The sequence below is a fragment of the Phocoena sinus genome, chromosome 9, assembly GCF_008692025.1.
Source record: "Phocoena sinus isolate mPhoSin1 chromosome 9, mPhoSin1.pri, whole genome shotgun sequence".
Classification (NCBI taxonomy): domain Eukaryota; kingdom Metazoa; phylum Chordata; class Mammalia; order Artiodactyla; family Phocoenidae; genus Phocoena; species Phocoena sinus.
In genome coordinates this window covers 28951043-28976060 of record NC_045771.1, presented here as the reverse complement: position 1 = coordinate 28976060, position 25018 = coordinate 28951043, and the positions used below count along the sequence as shown (strand labels likewise).

The following is a 25018-nucleotide window of genomic DNA, read 5'->3' as shown; positions in this document are numbered from 1 at the left end:
ATTTCTTATATATCATATCACAATATCACAGTAATAAGGCAGATTTCCAGCAAGAATAGGAGGTTTACAAATCTAATTAGATAACCAAAGAGTTCCTGTAAAAGGCTTATTACTCCTAGAAGGCAAATAAAGTCAGTATTGGGGGAGCCAAAGGAAAAGAAAAGGAAATAGGAGGTTGGACCCGAAGCAATATCCCTGAGTTGAAAGCTCGAGGACTTTCAGAGAAGTGCTCTATTTCCAGATGGTCTTGGGCTGCAGAAGTGTGAGATCTTGATCAGATCTCAAAGGGCCTCCAAGGTGCTTTGTAACAGGGAAGAGCTAAATCGGACTGCACGTGGGATCTGTTTCTTTGACTTTAACCTTCGCTTTTCGTTGCTTTTGTTATTATAATCATAAATAATGGCCTGCCTCGGGGAACCCTGCCCCTCTGCTGTTCAGCTCACAGAGGGACAATCTGACCCTACCTTCCTGTGGATGGCTGCAAGAAAGACGAAACTGACACATCCCCTCACCGAGGCTGCTCATTCCAGATGTTTTGCAAGACCGATGGCCCTTTTACTTTACTTCCTCACCGCCTCTCCCTCTCTATTCTGCCTTTTTACTTTACTTCCTCACCGCCTCTCTGCCTCTGATTCTATAAAAGAAACTGGCGTCCCGACCCTGATTAGATGGTTTTTCAGAGTCCCTGGTCGCCATCTTCTCGGTCTGCCGGTTTTTCGAATAAAGTCGTCTTCCTTGCCTCAACACCTCGTCTCCAATTCATCGGCCTGTCGTGCGGCAAGCAGAGCGAGCTTGGACTCGGTAACAGCTTCACTACAAATATCACCAAATTAAACTATGGATGAGACAAAGCTGAATCTATTCCTCATGAGATAAAGGAGAATACTACTTTGGCAGCCTTTCTGAGGAGGGAGGGCAAAGTTGGGAGATTTATGAGATTCTGAGACTTGTTTAAGACAGTCTTCCAGTGCAGAGAACTTTATTGAGATTGTGCGAGGATCGTGATATAATAGATTAGACTTGATGAACATGGCAAGGTGAGGTTTTCTAGAGGAAGGTTTAGGTCTTACAGAGTAAGAGTCGACTGATGCTACCTACAGAAAAGTTGAACAGTCTGATGTGCATTCTACTTTTTTGTCTGGTAGCTCCTGGAGCAAATAATAAACTTATTTGCAATTTCTATCTTTTTGGGCAAGAGTTTCCTGAAATAATAAAGTCATGTTGATAAAAAATAGTGTAATAGTAAAATTGTGTTAGAGAAAACAGCTGAATAATAAAGACATGCTAATGTAGATGGTAAACTGTGTGGGTATAGAAGCTTTCAGTCCTCACTTTTGCTCTTCTCCCAAAGAAGAATGTTTTCTAGAATCTCCAAGGGCTTTTAAGAGTGTGAGGTATTTTGTTTATCAGTAACTAATCAGGAACCCATAGCAATGACCATTTCTTGTCTAAAACTCTACAACAGCCTCTTAACCGGGCTCCCAGCTTTCATTCTTATTCTACTCCAAGCTACTCTCCACACAGCAAGCAGAGTGAGACTTTGAAAATGCAAATTGAAACACTTCAGTGTCTTCCCAGCTTTGTTACATTAAGAGCCAAATCCCTACCAAGGCCTACAAAGCCAGCTGGTACCCTTCTTAGAACCCAGGCTGGAGCAAGTACTTTTCAGGGCCCAGTTTTCACCTCTCCCCAGCTGCACCACCAGTTGCCCCCACTCACCTGCCACCAGATGAGGCGTCTGCAAGTCACTGAAATATGCACAACTGGAGTATACAGCCCACTTATAGAACATGCCCTGGTTCTCCAGAGGCCCAGAATTTCCTGCCCAGAGGTCTGCAAGCCTGCTTCCAGGGCTGCAATCTATTCTTCCATATGATCCATCTCTCTAAGGACAGGCTTTGCTGCAGCTGTGCACACCCTAGACCCAAGAGGTAACCAAGAGGCAGGTGTTGGCAGGGGTGAATGTGGAGCTTGGACAGAATGGTCTGGGATGTCCATATATATGTATAATCTCTCACAATATAGAATGGAGCTGAAGGTGGAAAGCGAAGGGGGCAGACCAGGGACCAGAGGCCCTGCTTATTCACCAACCTGCAATCATGAGTCCAAGGATTTTACATTTAAAACTGGCCTCCTGGGTGTTATAAAGGTTAAAGAAGGGAGAGAGAACATATTTTATTTAAGAGTATGTTAGCTTGATTTGTAACTTTTAAATCTTCAGACATTGAATCATAGTGGGCCTCCATTTGCTTTTGCCCCTTGTCCCGTGCTAGGTGCAAGCTGCCTCCTAGTTTAGTTAATGCATCTCCTACCACTCCCTCCCTCCTCCACTTGCTCCTGTGGGCTGCCTTTCTGTTACTCAACCACAACTGCCATGCTTCTGCCTTATAGGTCCTTCTTTCTGGAATGCTCTTCCCCAGATAGCTAAAAGTCTTGGCCCCAGACTTTACTGAAGTCTTTTCTCAAGTGTGGCCTCATCAGAGAGGCCATCCTCCTTCACCACATCAAACGCTTCCTGTCTATTGTCCTCTCTGCCCTTACACTCCTTCAGTTTTCTTCATAGCACTTTTCTAAAATAGCACTACCTGGCCTTTTATCAAATAGCTTTCCCTCTGTTAGAATGAAGCTCCATAAAGGCAGGCACCTTTATCTGTTTTACTTACTGCAGTACACCCAGGTTCTAGACACTTCTTGACAAGTACTAGATACTCTCTCTTCCTCTCTCACACACAAACATATCACACACATAACACAGAAGTGAATGAACGAATGAATCTGCAATTTGCTCAAATGTCAATTTAGGTAAGCAGAATGAGTAAACTGCCGCAAGCTTTAACATTTTATAAGTGTCTCCTCTTTCAGTAATTAAAAGGTGTACTACTCAGTTGATTTCAAAGAGTATTTGCTGGCAATGATAGAAAGAATTTCACATTTTTATAGTGATGCTTATTTTTGATCCATTTAAAATCCTTCAAACAACTGACAGGGCAGCTTCTGCAGAAATGTAATGAGAGTGGTGAGTGAGGGAGGAAAAGCCATTTGCATGCCTTAAGTACTTGTTATCACTTAATATATAGTATGTGGGTGGAATAAAGGCATAAAAGTTAAAGAGGAGAAACAGTTTCTACCTGATATAATACATCATACAAAATATATATCATTTTATATATATATATATAATGGTTTTATGTAGTTATATATGGAAACAATGGTTTTTCAAGTGACATCATACAAAAGCATCCTTTTCTTTTTTAACATTTAATCCTTAGTGCTTAGTCAATAGTAGGCAGTTAAATACTTCTTGAATAAATAACTAAACTTAAATTGACTAGACTGATCTGGATTCAAAAAAAGAGACAAATATACAGAAAAAGAGCAAAGAGAAAAATTGCAGTAGAAATTATACAAATTTATTTACTAAAACAATAGAAAAGAAACAATAGAAAAAGATGAAGTAAGTACATATACTCAGGAGCTAGAATCCAAGATTATATACATTCTAAGTCACGTTTCCTTGACTTAAAATTTATACTACTCAATTAGGTAATATGTTTCCCTATGAGGTGGCTATGTTTAATTCATGTAGATTATGACTTTTGCAAGTCTTAAAAACATTTTATCACACCTTCTCTATCACTGTCTTGTTCCATAGTTCAGCCATTATCTTTCCTTCTTTCATAAGAAAAACACCCTTTAACCAAGTCCCAACTTGCTTCAAGAGTGCAGAAAAATCCTTTATGTGTTGTAGTGTATCAAGTACTGAGATATGTGTCTTGAGGATTTATTTTCCAACCTGAGATAAGTTTAGACTTGTATCAGGGATTCCAAGGTAGCAATTCACCTTCGTTTTTTACGATTGACACTCTGATTCTATCTCCTCTGAACTGTGACTCATCAGTCACTGAAAAACAGCAACAGTTGCTCAGGAGGGCTGGGCAAGTAATTCGGAAGACACATCCTTATCTGTCATGAATTTCTGCCCAAAATACCATCATGCTAAATGCAAGGTGTTTGCAACAACAAAGTATAGGTCTGATGCCTATGAGGATGAGCCCTCTGAGTCAGGCAAATTTCAGGATGAATCCAACATTATTTCAGCATTATTCTTTCAAAATATCAGTAAGTTTTGCCCTACCCACACAGTTCTAAATGCACAGAAATCCTTTCTGAAAAATGAACAAATCATCACATGTCTAGAAATTATAAAGCATGGTGTTTCTCCTTTCTCTTTTCTAGCTAGTATGTTCCAGGAAAGCAGGGATCATGTCTGCCCAATTTACAATGTACCTGGTACAAAGTAAGCACTCCATAAATGTTTCTTGTTTGAAACAAAAAGAAGAATGAAGAAAGTCTTTGGTAGCAGTTCTTATATAATGACAAAAAATATATCATACTTAAATATGGCAATAATATGTTTTCTGGAGTCTTTTACTGGTAGCCATGAATTGAGAAGGAATGATATGGTACCTGCTAGGTTTCCATGTACTTACGCAGCCCCGGCTTCTCTTTTGAATTTCATTATGGCTCTTTTTCTATGCCATAAAGCCTGGGAAGTGAGAATCACACAACCAATAGACATCTCCTAAGGCTCTACCTGTAAAAAGGCAGCATTTGGAGGGAAAAAAGGTATAGTGCTCTCTCATTTCACACTGTAATTGATTTCTGAATAGCTAGTTTTAGATAACATCTGACTATAAATATTTGATATATTAAAACAAATGTCTGGGACTTCCTTAGTGGCGCAGTGGTTAAGACTCCACCTGCCAATGCAGGGGACACGGGTTCCGGCCCTGGTCCAGGAAGATCCCACATGCCGCGGAGCAACCAAGCCCGTGTGCCACAACTACTGAGCCTGCTGTCTAGAGCCCGCAAGCCACAACTACTGAGCCCACGTGCCACAACTACTGAAGTCCTCGCGCCTAGAGCCCGTGCTCCTCAACAAGAGAAGCCACCACAATGAGAAGCCTGTGCACTGCAATGAAGAGTAGCCCCCGCTCGCCACAACCAGAGAAAGCCCTTGTGCAGCAACGAAGATCCAACGCAGCCAAAAATGAAAATTAAAATAATAAAAAAATAAAAAAATAAAACAAATGTCTGAAGTTCCTCTTGCAAACTTCATCCAGGATAGCCTAAGTTTTGGAAGGCTTTGGTTGTTAATCATCCCATTGGATTTGGTCAGCATTTCCCCCAAAGTGAGATCTTTAAAGTACTAGTTTAAGCAGATGTTCCTGTGTGGACTAGGGTCGGGAGAAGGCATTTTTCTTAGAAAATGACGACGTGCATTAGCATATTTAAGATTCTAAGTCTTACAGTTAAAAGAAGTTTCATTTTGTTAAGACCAGAATTCTCCACTAACATTTTTTTAATCTGGAAGTTTTCTTTTAAATCCAAATACGTATAAAACCATCCTACAACACTTTTACGGAAGCAGCACTAGCATAGATTGCTCTACACAGCTGCATGTCTGCACACTCTACCTGTTAAACCTCATGATAAGTAGGGTTATGCTGATGTTTTTGAAAAACCTTGCTTCAGGAGTCTAAGACTATTTTGTTTATTCTGAATGTTTGCCATATGTCCTAGAACGCTTAAGCCATCTCCCTGTGGGCCAACTGGAGATCTTAACAGTGCTCTAGCTATAGGGGTAGACAAAAGTTCAGTACCTGGAAACACACTGTGAGATTATAATTTAATGTAATCCCAAACACGCGAAAACACCATCAAATGAAGGACAAGAATTCCTGGGAATTTCCTGGGAAACCCAGGGAAATGCAAATGAGCTTCACTTCCTCCTCAAAACAGATGACGTGAATATCCAATCAAAGTGTGTTTGGAGATAAAGGAAAATGTGGAGGAGGCCTTGGGCTGTATATGTGAATGCAACCAATGAGCTGCCTTTATTTCGTGTCTCCCAGTGAATGAATCTATGTTTCAGGCTCCTTAGGAAAAACCACTCTATAAACCAGTTTATGATTTTCTTTCTCCGATCATTGCAGCTGGTCATTACGGAAAACGATGATCTCAGAGTCGGCTGTTCCTGCCAGAGTGCTTGCACACAGAGAGATGCCTTTGTGAAGCCAGCCATAGAAACCTGCAGAAAATTGGCCTTCTTTCCTTAATAGAACCATGCGAACAAAGATGAGTTTGTTGCTGACTCAGAGCTGAAAGCTTTGTTTTGTAAAGCTCTCTGAATATACTGCACTCTGCCAAAGGAGAAGGGCTCCTTCTTAAAAAAAAAAAAAAAAAAAAATGAGGAAGAACAGTCAGCGGAAACCAGACAACAAATCAAAGTGCACACCCTTGGGGTGGATATTTGTGACCAAAGCAGCCTGAAACTTTTTTTTTTTTCGGTGAATACTGGTCACATTTCACAAGCTGAATAAAAATGAAAGGAAGAGGAACTTTAATTGATGGGATGCCTTTTGATTTGCAGAGCAAAACTGCCAGAGCAGATGTACCAGCAAAGAGGATTAGATTGTCCCTGCTATGATGCACTGCAATGTTCTTTTTTCCCCTGTAGTAACCCCATTGAAGAGAGGCTGCCTTTAGTGTCTAAGATTCAGCACTGCAAAGAAACTGTTGTCTTTGGGCACAATGGGCCACTCTCACAAGGCCAGACAGAATATGTGAGGAGAGAACTAATATCCCTTTAAATCTTGGCAAGACAGTTTCAGTTTTACTATTTTTAAAAGGCAAAAATAAAAGAGAAATTTGTGGATGCATTCAAAGTTGATAAAATATTCATTCGAGTGAATCGTAAAACATTCATGACTACTGTTCGTCATTTTGAAAACTCAGATTGAATCAAGAAGGACTCACTGCTCATCTTGTTTTTTAATTTAATCAGTCCAGGGTGTTTGGAGGGTTTGTGTGTTTGTTTGTTTTGATTTGTTTTTTGGTTATTGTTGAGATGCTCATCTAAAAAAGATAGCGTTGTCATTAAAAAGGAATAATTACCAGAATGTTCATTTTAATTGCCATCCAAGAAACCAAAATGATCTGTAAATCATGCCGATGGTAAATGGTGTGCTTCAGTGAGTCTCAAGTGAGGGGAGAAGTAATGCGTTGTTATTGTTATTATCCTTAATACGTTTGTGAGAGGAAAACAAGAATTGGAGAAGTGTATTTGTTCTTAATGTCTAGTGCCAGATCGTTTTGTATTTTTCACTTCTGGGAAAAGAGTAAAAGGGAAAAATGCTACTCAGCTGGGGTCTGATTCTACTGAAAATAGCTGTGGTTCTCTGTACGACTTGGGTTGTGGAAAAGCATGAATGCTGGCACCACCACAGACTCACTTATTCAAGGGAAAAGTGAGGTCAACCTACTGAGGAAGTGAAAGAAATAATCCTCTCTCCCTCTCCTCATTCTTCGCACTACAGCTCCTTAGTGATGAGCTGCAAATCTGCCCCAGGGTAGGGAAAAGTATTTATGCAAATGAGTTCCTTCTGCACTGGCTAGCTCTGCGGTCAGTCTGTCTCTTTTGCAGCTATGAGGCTTTGTCTTCTGACAACAATAAATAAATATGCAGCTCACGCACACACACAAACATGCAACCACACAAATAAGCCTGGATCCCCCTCTGTTTTAACAGCAGTTGTCACTTCTTAAGACAGAATTAATACTCATGTGAAAAACAACTTTCACATTATGGTCTAAGTGATTTGTCCAGGAACGTCTAGTTCTACGGGTACCAGTGCAGGCTGACCGAACAGCTAAGGAAGAGTGACCACATCTGCTTCCCCACTCTCCTTCTCATTCTGATAGGAAGAGAAAGTTCTCAGGGTTCTTTTATCACATCCTGAGTAATTATGCAATACTCCACTGGATTTCTCTTTTCCTCATCTAGATCAGCACCAACATAAAGTATCATCAGGACAGAGTACCTCCACCCCAGGCCCAGTCTCCTCATGGCCTTATTAGACACATTTACACATACAGCACATATCCTTGAGAGACTGGTGGGACCCTGCACATAAAACAGGCCAGGTAATGGCACTCAGAGAGAGTCTTGAAGGGCCATATCAACACGCACTAGTGTTCAGAGGAATTTCAGGCACATGGACAATGGCCCGGACATTGACCAGTCTGTATGTTCACATACAAGCCTAATAAAATCCTATTAGAGTAGATTAGGCCAGTAGAGTCTCATTGCTTACTTTGTTTCTACAGTTACACAAAAACATTGTGGACAAAGAAAAGACCCTGATGTTAAGTAGTATGTGAAAGAAAATCAGACAAACTATATTGTGTTCCTCTTGGTTTTATCCTCAGCAGAGCCAGAAGACAGCAGCTGGGAATCTTCCTTTGCTTAGCTATTTAATGTATATAATTAAAGCCTCTTATTACTCCCCTAAATTTTATCACTGCCATGCTAAACCATCCCAGTTCCTTTGACCTTTTCTCAAAGATCCTATTTTCCAGACCTCTAATCTCCTTGTACCTGAACACTAGACCTCTCCCAAATTCTTTATTCTTCCCAACTCTTGCCATCATTTCTAGGAGCATGTTTCATAACTGCAACTGTACTTCTCTTCCAGGCTATCAAGACATCTTATTCATATCTTCATTTCTTCAGTTGAACAAATAAGTACTTACTGTGAAACTACTGACTACACTGTGGAAGGTGCTGTAAAGTACAAATCCAGTGTCCAGGAAGTTCACACAATTCCTTAAGATACAGATATGCATCCAACATCCCTTGGCTTAAGGCAGGATGAAATAAGTGCTCTTACAGAGGTTTAAGAGACATGCATGGGCAAGCAAAGGGATGAGTAATGTTATCAGACTAAGGGGCAGTGGGATAGAGTTCAGGAAACACTGTCCATGGATAGGTGACATTTTAACCCATATTGGAAAAGGAGTAAGCTTTGAGTTAGGTAATGAGTGATCCCTAAAGGAAGGCTTGGTGGGTAAAGGTCAACCTTCTAACTTTACAAGGTGTTATGCAGCACCTCTACTGTGCTCATGATTCCTCAGCAGGGTGACTGGTGGAAGCTTGCACTTTCCCTGGGTACAAACGCCCCATTGATTTTCTCAGTCTACTAGTGATGAAGTCTCCCTGGGTCCTACGGGCTAGGAAGGGGCCCATATTGATGTTCTTCTTGACGTCCCTCCTTTCTCATCAATGTAAGGAGGTTTAGCGCATGAATCTATTCAGAAATTTTAGCAAAGTGACGTAAAAACGAGCTGAATGCTCAGAGAGCCTCTTAGATGTTCCGGGGTGAATAGTGTAGACTCATTGAAAAACTGAGCATAGCGATTAAAATCATACTATCTGTTCACTTCATTTCCGGCACCCTATTCTTTGGCCACATTTCCCAAGTGGGCATTAAGAAAGTGTGGCTGAAACGTATTTCCATGGTTCTTCCCTCTCTGGTTTCCATATACTGTTTCCTCACTGTGAAAGCCCTCTTGCCTTTTGCCAACTCCTCAACTGAGTTTTTTCTTTAACCTGTTGAACTCGTTTAAGATCTGGAGGCAAATGACATGTTCTCTGTGGTGTCTATCTCAGACCAAATCCAAGCAGAAATATTCAATAGCTCCACTCCGCTCTCCAAGCACTTTGTACATAGGGTAAAGGTCTTTTAGCCAATCTTTACTGAACAAACGCAGCAGCGCGCTGAATTCACCATCACCCTTCCCACTCCCCATGAAAGCACATGGACCGTTGTCCATGCCTGCTCAAAGCTCCTGACATGTAATATCTCTCCAGTGCGCTGTGCCCGTCTCCCCCTGCCAGTGAGCTCTATGCTTACCAAGGAGCAGTTGATTTGTTCCACTCTCTACGTCATTTGTATTTAATACTTTCATTATTTATTTAATATGTAAGCCAACACAATATGAATGAAATGAAAACCAAGTTACCTTGTGGGCACGCCTCTAAGCAAAATTTCTATTGAGTGAGATATGGGTTAGACAATAATAAAAGATTAAGGGAAAAAATCATAAAAAATGTAACAGATTCTATAAATGTCTTATAAGTTTGTTTTCCAAGTGACTTTTTAAAAAATTTATTTAATTTATTCATTTATTTTTGGCTGGGTTGGGTCTTTGTTACTGCGCACGGGCTTTCTCTAGTTGTGGCGAGCAGAGGCTACTCTTCCTTGCGGTGCACAGGCTTCTCATTGCAGTGGCTTCTCTTGTTGTGGAGCATGGGCACTAGGTGTGCAGGCTTCAGTAGTTCTGGCTCACAGGCTCTAGAGCGCAGGCTCAGTAGCTGTGGCGCATGGGCTTAGTTGCTCCGTGGCATGTGGGATCTTCCCAGACCAGGGATCGAACCCGTATCCCCTGCACTGGCAGGCAGATTCTTAACTACTGTGCCACCAGGGAAGTCCCGAACCAGTAGGTTTGATGAAGGAGATCTGCTTTGGTGATTTTCCAGAGGAAATTGGATCTTGTCTGTCATAGGAAATGAGACTGTTTTTCCTTCTCTGATCAGAGTGTTATGAATGGCATAAGTTTGTTAACACTTTTGGTCACAAAGTCTACATAAGGGGAGCCCATTGGGCATCAACGTCATAGTTCCAGAAAGGTTAGAACCTATGGATAAATGTTGTTGCCCCTAGTCTGCAAAAGCCAAAAGGAAAATCAAATCCCCTATTGATATCTCACAAATCATCGGAGAGATTGTTCAAGCATTCGCTTTCCTTATTCTACTGTGCCTTCACTTGAGAAAATAAGTAGCACAGGGAGAAATGGTAATAGTGACGAGGAAATTAAAGTGTCTCCTGACATTAGAAGTAAATTGGAGTCTTCATTTGGCAAGCATCTGAGGAAACGTTAGCATTCGGGAAATCTAGAGTTTACTGAGTCAGTGGACAGGGCCCTCAGTGACTGAAGAACATGAGGCTAAGTCAAAAGGAAAGGGACATAAAGTCTGTCAGACTGACGCAAGAAGAAATCAGCATTGCTTTTATTGTTGCACACCTGCCTCCTATAAGTTACCTGGCATTTTGGTGTTCTCTTCTCCATACTGAAGACTGATTTGATATTAATCATTTACATTTTGGTGTGAATAGTTCAGAATTAGAAATGATAAAGAGAAAACCACCTGGGCTTCTTTTTAAAGATCTTGGGTCTGCAAGAGCACACGTGGCAGCAATGTTTCTGGTTCTCATAACAATTACATAGAATTTGAGGAACAATATCATAAAGAGGTTATTATTAGGTTTATAATAATCATTTATTCAATCTGTTTTTTTCTCTGTAATGAAAGCTGCTATTTTTTCAGCATCTTCTAAGTGCTGAGTGTTCTCCATACAATATCTTATTTAATTCTCATAACCAACTGCCACTCTTCATTTGCATGTCAGATACCTGAGCTCTCCTGATTAAAGAAACATGTGATGAAATATTGATCGGGTGACTAACCCCTGTAATGTGTCAGGTAGGTAATTTGTAACTCTAGTGTTTAGAGAAAAAAAAAATCTTTATTTATTTAGGAGATGTGTATCTCTAGAAGGTGACTATGGTAGGAATTTTAAATCAAGGAAATATGAATAAAATTTGTATTCAGGCTAGCCTTTTGAGGGCCCTCACATTAAACAAAATAGCTGCCTTGTCTGTTTCTTTATAGAACCAGCCCTGTTGAAAATGTGCTCCGAGAGCAGAGAGCTTCAGTAACCTTGGTAATGACATGGGAATCCATAGACTCTCCGTGACTCATCAGGAAGTGCCATTTGGACAATTTTAGTTGAAGAAAGCAACCAGCTCCCAGCTCAACACTTGTACACCCTTTTCTCTGTCAATAGCTCTAGAACCGGATTTAGAAGACACGTGCCTCTAAATATTATGTAACTGGATATAGCAGCTCTTTATAAATGGTGGTAGAAACCTTAAACCCTTAAACACTAGCAGCAGCTATGGAGCTTGACATAGAAACTCACGCAGTCTCCCTTCCAAGCCTCCTCTGACCCCATGTATAGCAAAACATCTGCCACAAGGAGGTAGTAAGAGGAATAATTATAGAGATATATCTGAGGAAGAGGCACAGTTCACAGAAGAAACACATTTTTTTTTAAAAAGAAGATGCTGGGGGTAGGAGTTTATTAATTAATTTATTTTTGCTGTGTTGGGTTTTCGTTTCTGTGCGAGGGCTTTCTCTAGTTGTGGCAAGCGGGGGCCACTCTTCATCGCGGTGTGCCTGCCTCTCACTATCGCGGCCTCTCTTGTTGCGGAGCACAGGCTCCAGACGTGCAGGCTCAGTAGTTGTGGCATGTGGGATCCTCCCAGACCAGGGCTCGAACCCGTGTCCCCTGCATTAGCAGGCGGATTATCAACCACTGCGTCACCAGGGAAGCCCAAAGAAACACATTTGAAGAAGAAACATAGTTCACAAAAGATTTAAAAGCGCTGGATCTTGAAGCCATAAATCTTTGTTTTGGAGAACTGGTACTTTCTAGGAGCTGACTTGAGTTGTACAGATAGACCAGAAATAACACAGGGTACTGACAAAATTTTAAGAAGAAATAGAAAGTTGGAAGAGGATCTAGAGCGAGTAAGGAGGTGGGAGGTGTCATATTTAAAGAGGGTGTCTGGGGAAGTCCTCGAAGATGTGACATGTAGGCAGAGTCTGGAATAAAATGAGAAAGTGAGTCTTCCAGAGAGCACCCTCTCTCAAAGTGATGCCTTTTTAACAGCACTAGTTAAGACCACAGTGAAAAGTTATTAGAGTGAGCAGTGTAAAATACACAACTGAAGGAACGGTGGTCACATGATAAGTCAAAATAAAAAGGTAGTGAGACAGACATGGTGATATGTGATGACGCCCTCTCCAGTCTATAGCAGTCTGCCCCTCTCCCAGCATTAGGACATGGTTATTAGGGCTTGGATCCAGGTGAGGCTTCTGTGTCATTCTGATGTTGCCGACACCCTGGTTTTCAACTACTTTCTCCAAGAACTGATCTCTTTGAGCACTAGTTCTTCTTCACCAGACCTAGTCTCGGGAGTACCTGAATGGTGGGAATAGGACACCATTTTTCTCTGTGGGTGTAGGAGTGGCAGTCAGGACCTTAGTGCACCTGTTGTATCTGCCTAAGGCTGGTTCCAATTAGACTCTTCCCAATGGAAACAAGCAAAAGTTAGTTAACATTGTTGGTATTTTCCTTTATAGTGGTTCAGCAATTATTCATCTCATGCTAGGCCCTTGAATAAGAGTCCTCCAAGAGATACTAAGCATGGCTCTGATGTCCTGGGATTTATGTTTAAGGATACTTTTTCCGTGGTATAGCCTCTTGACTTGCATGACATTATATACTCTTTGTCTCTTTCAGTGAGTCCTGTTTTACTAGCATCTAAAGTAAGAGTCTCTTCCAATACAGAAGAAATTGTTATTATGAATAAATAGACTATTTTCCTGAAATGGCAACCTTTAGAAAAGCATCCAGGAGTGGATTTAGATGAGTGACCTGTAAGTGATTCTTACAGGTGACTCCTGCATGGTCAAGCAGAAAATTTCAAAGGAAGAACCTATATTTGTTTCCGGAAATCTTCAGGATTCACTGAGTCTGAAACACATTGGTTTGCTTCTCTGCCATCTTCAGCTCACCAAACCTAGGTACAGAATTTTATCACCTTTAATAAATGTATATCCTTCCATGATATAAACTTTGAAGTCTGGGGTGATCCTTTCCCCCACAGCATACATTTTCTTCCTATTCATTTAATAATACTTAAGAATATCTATGATTTATTTTAGTGTTTGGTCAAGTACTATAGAAAATACTTTAGTTTGGTACAAAAAATTACAATAGTGAACATGTATTTAGTGTGTCATATGCTGAGTGCTCTACATGAATATTTCATTTCATCCTTACTCTATTAGGTAGGTATGATTATCATTGCTCCTGTTTTATAGTTAATAAAACTGAAGCTTAGTGGGGTTATATTAATCTGAATTTTCACAGCTGGGAAATGTGGTCACTAGTTTCCTAACCCAAGCAGTACAGCCCCACACTCCCACACATAACTGTCATGCCATGCAGTCCCCCTTTACCTAGTCCCCTAATTAAATTCTGAATCTCTAAAACTTTAACATAAATACAGTGTGTGATGTCCAGCACTTTAACCTCTTCATTTTGTCACACTCTCTCCTATGCCAGCAGGTACCTGACAACTAAGTGGACTCTGACGCAAACCAGGCATGTTCATTGAATTATATATCACCTCTACCACTGTAACCTGATTTTTCTCCTAGAGCTTCTACCTTCATAGCATTTATAGAGAAGAAACCCTTGCCTCTTCAATATTGCTGATAAGGCCATTGTTGAAGTCTTAATATCCAGATCTGTGGACAACTCGTGTCAGAGATAGTTTCTAAAGGATTTTTTACATAAGTACTATTCAAAATGCAGTCTGTAGACCAGCTTCCTGAATGTGATCTGTTTTGTTATCAGTATGTAATGCAATAAGGAGCTTGTGTCAGAATGTAAATCATCGATGTCACTGTCTTAGTCCACTTAGGGATGAAGGGGAGCAAAATTTTCCCACCCCAAAATGTCTCTTTGGCATGCAAATTATTTTGTGCTGAAAACAATCAAAGCCCCAAAGACTCAGGAATCAACGTGGATCTTCCTCCTAATTGCCTGAAGAGTGCAGATAGAGGGCCTGTTCCAGGACAGGAGCTGTGCTATGTGGACAGGAAGAAGCCTAGCAAAATCTGTTAAAGTTCCTCTGTGTCCCATTGTCTCTGCATAGCCTAGCAAACATCTGTTTACCAAACATTTGCTTTTCCTTCTCTAGGTCAGTTGACTTCCTCCCTTTGAGATCCCAAAACTACTACCCTCAACATCTTTTGTCTGTAGCTGAAGATGGTATGTTAAGGCGAAGGTTTCAGCCATTTTGGTGAGTTACTCAGCTTTCCTGGGTCTCTCCCATGTATATGTATTATTAAACATTTGTTTGATTTTTCTCCTGTGAAGCTGTTTCATGCCCATTTAATTTTTAGGCCAGCCAAAAGAACCTAGAAGGGTACAAGAAAATTTCTTCCTCCCTGACAGCTGCTACAGCAAAATACCATAGACTGGGTAGCTTATAAACAATAGAAATTTATTTCTCACAATTCTAGAGGTTGGAAGTCAAAGATCAAGATGTGGGAGATTGAGTGCCTGGTGAGAGCCCACTTCTAGACAGTTGTCTTCTTGCTGTAACGTCACATGACTAAAGAGGCAAAGGAGTTTTCTTGGGTCTCTTTTATAAGAGCACCAATTCTACTCATGAGGGCTCTTCCCTCATGACATCACCCCAAAGGCCCCACCTCCTAATGCCATCACCTTGAGAGTTAGGATTTCAACATATGAATTTGGGGGGAACATAAGCATTCAGTCTGTTGCCATCACTAAGCACACCATCCAGTTCCTCTGACCTTTTTTTTCCACATTAAGACTTTCTCAATGAAGGATCTGGTGAATTGATCTGCATTCCCATGCAAGCTTTTTACTTCATCATGGACTGGCCCTTTACAGACTGTGGCCCTACACTATGGCCTGTGATTGAGTAACACTATGTTTTACACCTATCCCATTTTTTTTTTTTTTTTTTTTTTTTGCGGTATGTGGGCCTCTCACTGTTGTGGCCTCTCCCGTTTGCGGAGCACAGGCTCGGGACGCACAGGCTCAGCGGCCATGGCTCACGGGCCCAGCCGCTCCGCGGCACGTGGGATCTTCCCGGACCAGGGCACGAACCCATGTCCCCTGCATTGGCAGGCGGACTCTCAACCACTGCGCCACCAGGGAAGCCCTACACCTATCCCATTTAAACAGACTTCAGGTGAGATTATATCAGGCACATGATGTCTTCTCTGGATTTAGTCTCCCTCTTTTTGTCATCAGTATATTCCCAAACACAGTCAGGTGTTTTGAGCAGGCCAAGAATCTTCAGGCTGTTCATACAGTGTTTTATATGAGCAACTAAAAAGTGACCAACTGGTGACCCAGAAACATTTTGACATACACATTTAAACTGGTAAAACCCAGCAGGAAATAAGGGTGATCTTATCCTTGTCTACCTCACACACTGGTAAAGTTCAATCCTGAGATTCAAAAATTATGTACCCGGTATTCAAGAATTATCTTAAATTCACAGAACAATGGAGCAATTTCCTTTAACTTTTCAATTCAAAATATAGTTACTTATCTACATTCTAATGATTTCTTGTCTTCTTTTGTGTCAGCCACTACTGGGTGATACAAAAGAGCTTCACGGTTCATAATAATTCTATTAATTAGGAATTAACTCAAGTGCTTATTCTGATGCTCTAATTCTGAAAGAACAATTCTCAGATTTATTCCAGGAAAGGTCAAAACTTCTTTTGAAATGAAAGATTTCACAGAATCCCCATATATAAAGCATATAAAGGTATAGCCTCCTAATTAGAGTAAAATCAGAGGGACTGAAACCCTTTCTACCCCCAACCATCACAACCAGGAAGCACCTAAGATGCCTTCTCAGAGCCCTAAGGTTCTCTGCAACACAGTTTGAGAATCACTGTTACAGTCACCAATTTCTGGAGTATCATTTACAGACTATAGTTATCTGCAGTCATTTTCATCCTCCTTTTGAACTATAGTTAGCAATGTGCCATGAAACTGCTCATCTTTCTCCATGATTCCAACTTTAGGGTCCAATTGCCAGAAGTTCTCACATATGGTGATAAAAGGCTTATCAATGTTTAAAACATAAAACTACATGACTCAAGCTCCCCAAGCATTCCCAACAAGCATTTCCACTTCTCAATTCTGCAGCACTCTCTAGCCAGAGTTCAAGAGTTTTTTCTCCTAATGTGATAACAAACAACCTCTAAGAACAAAACATAGCTTTTAGTAGTGCCTTAAGTCAAGCAGTACCACTTAATCATCCTAAATATGTTCCAGAGCTTGGACCCAAAAATATATTCTGGGGACTTCCCTGGCAGTCCAGTGGTTAGGACTCTGTGCTTCCACTGCAGGGGGCACAGGTTTGATCCCTGGTCAGGGAACTAAGATCCCACATGCTGCATAGCAAGGCCAAAAAAAAAAACCACATTCCAAGCTTGTAGCCTACCTTAGCAATTTTGTCATAGATTTCTCTTTTTTCTACAGAAAGAAGATTTTTCTTAAAAGTTACAATATTGAAGTTAGGTGTTGTTTTTCTATGTACTTCGTCCAAGATATTTCTCTCCCTGGATCTCAAAGGTCATGGAAGATGCACAGGTCAACATTTGAACTGACTTTCTCTCCTAAACATCTTACCCACTGCATAATAGCCTCTATATCAGTCTTCAGAAGACTTTGATATTTGCCAGCTATCATCGTGGTTCATTGATATTCCCAGTAGTCCAAAGTTTTTCCTCTCAAAACACACAAAAATTACAAGAGCTTCGACTTTATCTATCACTCATGCTATTCACTGTCTAAATGAAACTGCTGCAAAAGTGTTTGATGTTTGCTTGCATGTTGTTTTTGTTTTGCAGAAAAAATCCAAGAAGTGTGTGTGTGTGTGTGTGTGTGTGTGTGTGTGTGTTGTCTGTAGTAAAGGTGAAAAGAAGACATAAATCTTATCTGACACGTTTTCTAGAGTCCTGATCAAGAATTTGTACTGAAATCTGAATTTTCAAAAATGGTGGTAAGTTAGACATGTCTCATCTCATCAAATAGACTATAAACTCCTTGAGGATAGAAATCATGGCTTGTGTTTCTTTGGAGTTGCTGACGGTACTCAGAATAGTGCCCCTTGAGAGTACTTTTGGAATCAAATAAAATCAACCTAGAGGGTTAAATTAAGCCATAGAGCAGTTCCTACACTGTTCTTAAATCTTGTAAGTGTCCTTCTGTAATTCATTAAGTTTAGACTTGACATATAACTTACTATATGGTGCTATAATTGAATGACAAAAACGGCATTGAATGACAAAAGCCATCACTGCCTACGCAGTTTTTCTACTTCTTTGGTGGACTACTGACATAAGAATTTAAAAAGCGTGACTACTGGGTATAAGGTAGGCTCAAGGATGTATTATACTACACGGGAATATAGCCAATATTTTATAATAACTGTAAATGGAAAGTAACCTTTAAAATTGTATAAAAAAACATTTAAAATTTTTTAAAAATAAAAAGCATTTAAGGAAAATGTGGCTAGCAGTGACATATCCTCAAACATCTGAATGGATTAGACTTAACATTGTTTACAAGGGCAGAAATTGCAGAACTTAAAAATGAAATTGTACAGTACACAGTTAGGTTTGAGATGATTAGGTGGTATCTGCGGTATTAAGTAAAATCACAAGTGTCAATAGTAGGCAACTATTTTTGCATAAACACTAACTTACAAAACAAATTAAAATGTTGAGATGATTAATTTCTTTTCATTTATCCAAAATGAATATACCCTTATAGCACTCCACAAGGAGACAATATGCATTTTTTACAATTTACTTCCAAAAGAATGAAAGATCATCAGTGAGAACGTTGTCATCGTGTTTAGTGATGAATGTGAATCGATGAGCATATTTGCAAAGTAGCAACACGGAGACAGTAGCCTAAATATTCACCTTAAAATTCAATCAGTGGCTGTCTCTTTGCACAGGGTGGCTATGGATTGCTCATCACTGACTTATGTAGAAGGCCACATAAACATTTGTCTTATATTTTGAACGGTATATTTGGTTGTTTTAGATATTTATGTTACCAATTTCTCTGCATCTCTCCTTGACTTACTTATGTTGTTGCTACAAGCTGCTTTTATTAAACAGGAAACACTTTATCTTGCCTTCAAAAGCTAAAATACAGGCAAAAACTAATGTCCACCATGATTCTATGTATGTATGTATGTATGTATTCAGTCATTGTTGCTTAGCAACATAATGATTCTTCCTATAGAGAGGTGTAAAATATATATATACACATATATATAAGCATGTATAAAATCTTGTAAAAATGAATACCATTAAATAAACTACCTTATCATTTCCAAACACAAAATATCTCTTTGCATACTGATATTAACATTGTAGCGTATAATTTATTAATATTTTAGAAAAACATTTAGAAAGAAGTAGTACATTAAAAATATACTCTAGCAAAAATGTCTAAGAAAGAAAAAAGGCAAGAAACTGGAAATCTAAAACTCAATACTATGATCTTTACTTTCACCATCAATGCTAATAAAAACCACTCAGGAGAGGCAGAGAGGGAAGAGAAAATAAACTTGTTAGAAAACAGTATAAAATGATTAAGACCTTTAGGACAATCAGTCCTGGACTTTATCCTAAATAGCTGAAAAATGATACAAGTATTCTCTTTACGTGAGAGTTACCATATACATAAGAGCTATTTATTAGAATGCAAGATAATTTGGAACTGTAAAACTCTGCCAAAATAGTCTAACATGTTTTTGATATCTCAAAAGATACTTCAGGGCTTCCCTGATGGCGCAGTAGTTGAGAATCCACCTGCCAATGAAGAGGACACGGGTTCGAGCCCTAGTCCGTGAAGATCCCACATGCCACAGAGCAACTAAGCCTGTGCACCACAACTACTGAGCCTGCGCTCTGGAGCCCGTGAGCCACAACTACTGAAGGCCACATGTCACAACTACTGAAGCCCACGCACCTAGAGCCCTTGCTCCCCAACAAGAGAAGCCACAGCAATGAGAAGCCTGCGCACCACAACAAAGAGTAGCCCCCGCTCGCCACAACTAGAGAAAAGCCCATGCATGGCAACAAAGACCTGACGCAGGCAAAAACAAGTAAATAAATAAATTAAATTAATTTATATAAAAAAAAGATATTTCAGCTTATTTTAAGTATCTTGAGGTCTCATTATAAACAATTCTTATTGCACAATACAGTGAAAGTTATCTTAGTTTTCTTATTTTTTCCTAATTCTGAATGAAAGAGATGATTATACAGCCAATACCTGACTTAAAAACAGTTGATGCTTCAAAATTGATCCCTAGTCAGTTGTTGAAAATTGTTAATATATTTTCCCTTTTTAAAAAGTTATAGACTTCTGCTTCCACCCAAGATGGAGAAACAGGGACAAGATCTATCCTCCTACCTGAAACAACAAAAAACTGAAAATATACGAGACAATGACTTGCAAGGCACTGACATCAGGCAACAAAAGACAGAGATCACTAAGAGATGGGAAACAGACGAGCCCTATGACTTTCATGAGAGAGTTTCCAGAGCATAGTGGAGGAAGGAAAAAAACAGGTGGAGATTGGAGACTCCCTGAGCCGAGAAGATGGAACTGATACTCCAAAGAGACAGAAGCATCTGGGGTTCTCAGGAAAGAGTAGCAAAAGGAGAAATTGCACACAGAAAGAATATCATAATACCTGAAGATCTGTAAGTCACCCCTGTAAGTATTCACCTGTGTACTGATCCATGCATGCACTGAGGAAACTACATGAGGCTTGGGAAAGAACCACCCAAAATAATTAAGGGTTACAATGCCCAATGCTCACACAAGGCAGGGAATAGTGCCTGTTGCCACCACCCAAATTGAATAACCCTCAAAAACTGAGGGACAGTAGTAGAGTACACACAAGTTTTTTTTACCTCAGTAATAGAAAATGATTAGCTTAAAAATGAGCACTGCTCTGGTACCTAACAAATCTTAAAAGTAACACCTGAAATAATCAATTTCTTAAGAAATGTAACTTACCTCACAGAACAAAGCACAATAACATTTATAAAAATAGACATAAACTGTACCCAATAAAGTAAAATTTACAATGCCTGGTGAAATTCACAATGCCAATCAAAAATTATCAGACATGCAAAGAAGAAAATATGACTCATAAGAAGTAATTCAATTGAGTAGGACCAACCCAGAACCAGTACATACGTTAGAATTATCAAACAGGAACACTAAAACAATTAAACTGTAGTCCATGTATTCAAAAAGGTATGTAGAGACATGGAAGATATTTTAAAAATTTAAAGACCTTAATAAAAATTCTAGAGACTAAAATAAAAACACTAGATGGAATAAATGGCAAAAAGAAAATTTAATATAATGAAAACAGGACAACAGAATCTATCAGAAATGAAATACATAGAGCAAAGGGAATCAAAAAAGAAGTGGAAAAGCAACAGTGAGCTGTGGGGCAGTTTTAAGCAGCCTAATACACATGTAATTGGAGTCACAGAAGGAGAGGAGTTGGAGGATGGGACTGAATAATTTTTGAAGATATAATGCTTAAAAACATTCCAAATTTGATGAAAATTATAAGTGCATATCATACCTCAGTAAATCTGAGGTATGATATGCATGAAAAAAACTACCTCAAGTCACATTGTAATTAAATGGCTCAAAACCTGTGAGAAACAAACAAAAAAACTTAAAAGCAGTCAAAGAAAAAATGGCACATTATGTAAGAGGAACAAAGATAAGGACTACATCAAATTTGTCACCAGAAACAATGCAAGAGAAAAGATAGTAGAGCAATATCTTTATTACACTGAAAGAAAAAACTTAGAACGTATCTTTCAAGAACAAAGGCAAACTAGAGACTTTCAGATATACAGAGGTTGAAAGAATTCATCACACACCTGCACTCCAAGACATGTTAAAGAATGACCTTCAGGCTGAACAAAATGATGCCAGAAGGAAATTCGATCCACACAAGGAATGAAGAGCACCAGAAAATATAGAACTACCTGGGCAAAACATGCAGGAGCTTTGTACTATTATGTAAAGCTCTTTAAAAGATACTAATTGTTTAGGGAGAAAATATTTGCAAATGAATCAATGGACAAAGAATTAATCTTCAAAATACACAAACAGCTCATGCAGCTCAATATTAAAAAAAACAAGCAACCCAGTCAAAAAATGGGCAGAAGACCTAAATAGACATTTCTCCAAGGAAGATATACAGATGGCCAGGAAGCACATGAAAAGCTGCTCAACATCACTAATTATTAGAGAAATGCAAATCAAAACTACAGTGAGGTATCCCCTCACACTAGTTAGAATGGGCATCATCAGAAAATCTACAAACAACAAATGCCGGAGAGGGTGTGGAGAGAAGGGAACCCTCTTGCACTGTTGGTGGGAATGTAAATTGATACAGCCACTATGGAGAACAGTATGGAGGTTCCTTAAAAAACTAAAAATAGAATTTATGACCCAGCAATCCCACTACTGGGCGTATACCCAGAGAAAACCATAATTCAAAAAGACACATGCACCCCAATGTTCACTGCAGCACTATTTACAATAGCCAGGTCATGGAAGCAACCTAAAAGCCCATCAACAGACGAATGGTTAAAGAAGATGTGGTACATATATACAATGGAATATTACTCAGCCATAAAAAGGAATGAAATTGGGTCATTTGTAGAGACGTGGATGGATCTAGAGACTGTCATACAGAGTGAAGTAAGTCAGAAAGAGAAAAACTAATATCGTATATTAATGCATATATGTGGAATCTAGAAAAATGGTACAGATGAACCAGTTTGCAGGGCAGAAATAGAGACACAGATGTAGAGAACAAACATATGGACACCAAGGGGGGAAAATGGTGGGAGTGGTGGTGGTGGGATGAATTGGGAAATTGGGATTGATATATATACACTAATATGTATAAAATAGATAACTAATAAGAGCCTGTTGTATAAAAAAATAAATAAAATTAAATTTAAAAAAGATACTAATTGTTTAAACAAAAGTAGAAACCATGTATCATGGGGTTTATAATAAATCTATGTCCATGTTAGTTCAAAGGCTCGCACAGAAGAAATGGAAGCACACTCTAAAGTTAGTATACTATTGATTAAATGGTATAACATCATTTGAAGGGAGAGTGTAATGAGCTAAAGGTGTATACTACAATCTTTAAAGCATCCATAAGATAGCAGAACAAAGATTTACAGCCATTCAGCCAACAAATGAATTAAAATTAAATCACAAAAAGTGTTCAGTTAATCCCAAAGAAGCCAGAACATTTTGGAAAAGGGAATAAAGAACTGGTGGGAGAAATAGAAATCAAGAAGCAAAATGATAGATTTAAATCAAACCATATGAAAAAACACAAAATATGTAAATGGTCTAAACACCCCAATTAATAGGCAGAGGTTTTCCAGTTGGATAAATAAACAAGACACAACAATAGGCTGCCCATAAGAAATTCACTTCAAATATAAAGACACAAATAGATTACACGTATGAGGATAGTAAAAGATACACCATGTTAACAGCAATCAAAAGAAAGCTGAAATCTTTATATCAATATCAGAAAAAGTAGATTTCAGAACAAAGAATACTATCAGATATAAAGAAGGTCATTTCCTAATGATAAATAGGTCAATTCGTCAAAAGGACATAATAATCCTAGACATTTATACACATAATAAGAGAACTTCAAACTACATGAAATGAAAACTGACAAAACTACAATGAGAAATAGACAAAGTCATAACAGTAGAAGATTTCAATATCTTTCAATAATTGATAGAACAAATAGAGAAAAGATCAATAAGGATACAGAAAATTTGAACATCATTATTAACCAACTGGCATAATTCACATTTATAGAACATTATACCCAGCAACAGAATACAAAATTCTTGGCTTCATGCACACATTACACTTCCAAGGTAGACCATATTCCAAGTCATACTAATATTTCAGTAAATGCAAAAAATTCAAATCATACAAGTATGTTTTCTGACCACAGTAGCAGGAAATAAGTATTCCATAATAGAAATATTTAGGGAAAAATCTCCAAATATTTGGAAAGTAAATAACATACCTCGATATAACCTATGGGTCACAAGAAATCAAAAGAAATTAGAAACTTTGATCTGATTAAAACAAAAATACAACATATAAAAATTTGTGGGCCGCGCCCTGCCTTTGCCCTTGCCCCACCACCTGCTCGGGAGCGAGCACACCTCCTGGCTGCGGTGTGGCTGCTCCTGGCGGCTGCTGCCTGCGCACAGCGGCAGCAGGACTTCAAGAAGGTCAGCATCCGGGGCAAGACAGTGCCGCTGGAGAAGCACCGCGGCTCGGTGTCCCTAGTGGTGAACACGGCTAGCGAGTGAGGCTTCACAGACCAGCACTACCAGGCCCTGCAGCAGCTACAGCGGGACCTGCGGTCCCATCACTTCAATGTACTTGCGTTCCTCTGCAACCAGTTTGGCCAACAGGCACCTGACAGCAGAAGGAGATGGAGAGCTTTGCCCGCCACACCTACAGTGTCTCTTTCCCCATGTTTAGCAAGATCGCAGTCACCGGCACTGGTGCCCACCCTGCCTTCAAGTACCTGACCCAGGCTTCTGGGAAGGAGCCCACTGAGAACTTCTGTAAGTACCTAGTGGCCCTAGTTGGAAAGGTGGTAGGGCATTTGGGACCCAACCGTGTCGGTGGAAGAGATCGGGTCCCAGATTACGGCGCTTGTGAGGAAGCTCATCCTGAAGAAGCCAGAAAACTTAAAATCACTTTCCCTCCTCTCCCATTGTCCCCTCCCCTTCCCCCCGCTGTGCACAAGTGACCAAAGCAAACTCAAATGGTGCTACAAAGGGAGAGACTACTGACTCTACTTCCTTCACTCTTATCCCACTGACCCCATCACTCCTGTTGCAGGAAAGTTCTAGTAGTTTGATTCTTTGAATCTTAGAGCAACCTACAGGAACCCCTGACCAGTGAGAGCTCCTGACCAAATGACTCAGTAAGAACCTCTAGTCCATGAAAACATGTGGCAAATGGAAGTATTTGAAGCAATAATCTCCTACCGGTTATGAACTCTGTAAAATGGGGCCAATTCCTACCTCACAGGGCTGTTGTGAGGATGAGGATGAAAGGTCTATGAAAGTGTCTAGGGCAGTGACAGCTAACTAGGAGGCATTCAAAAATTATTTTCTGCAGATGAGCAAAAAAATAAGTTGTGATCAATAAAAACTTGAAGGCCTCCCCCCCAAAAAATATAATTTGTGGGCTTCCTCTATAGCAGAACTTAGAAGAAAATTTATAGTACTAACTGTCTATATTAGAAAAGTGAAAAGGTCTTAAATCAAAGACCTCAGCTTCCA

At 39.6% G+C, this 25018-nt stretch overlaps 1 pseudogene; it reads left to right on the top strand.

The window, feature by feature from the left end:
- The first annotated feature begins 668 nt into the window (after window positions 1-668).
- On the top strand, window positions 669-24523 carry LOC116759133 (annotated as a pseudogene).
- Window positions 24524-25018: the final 495 nt, after the last annotated feature.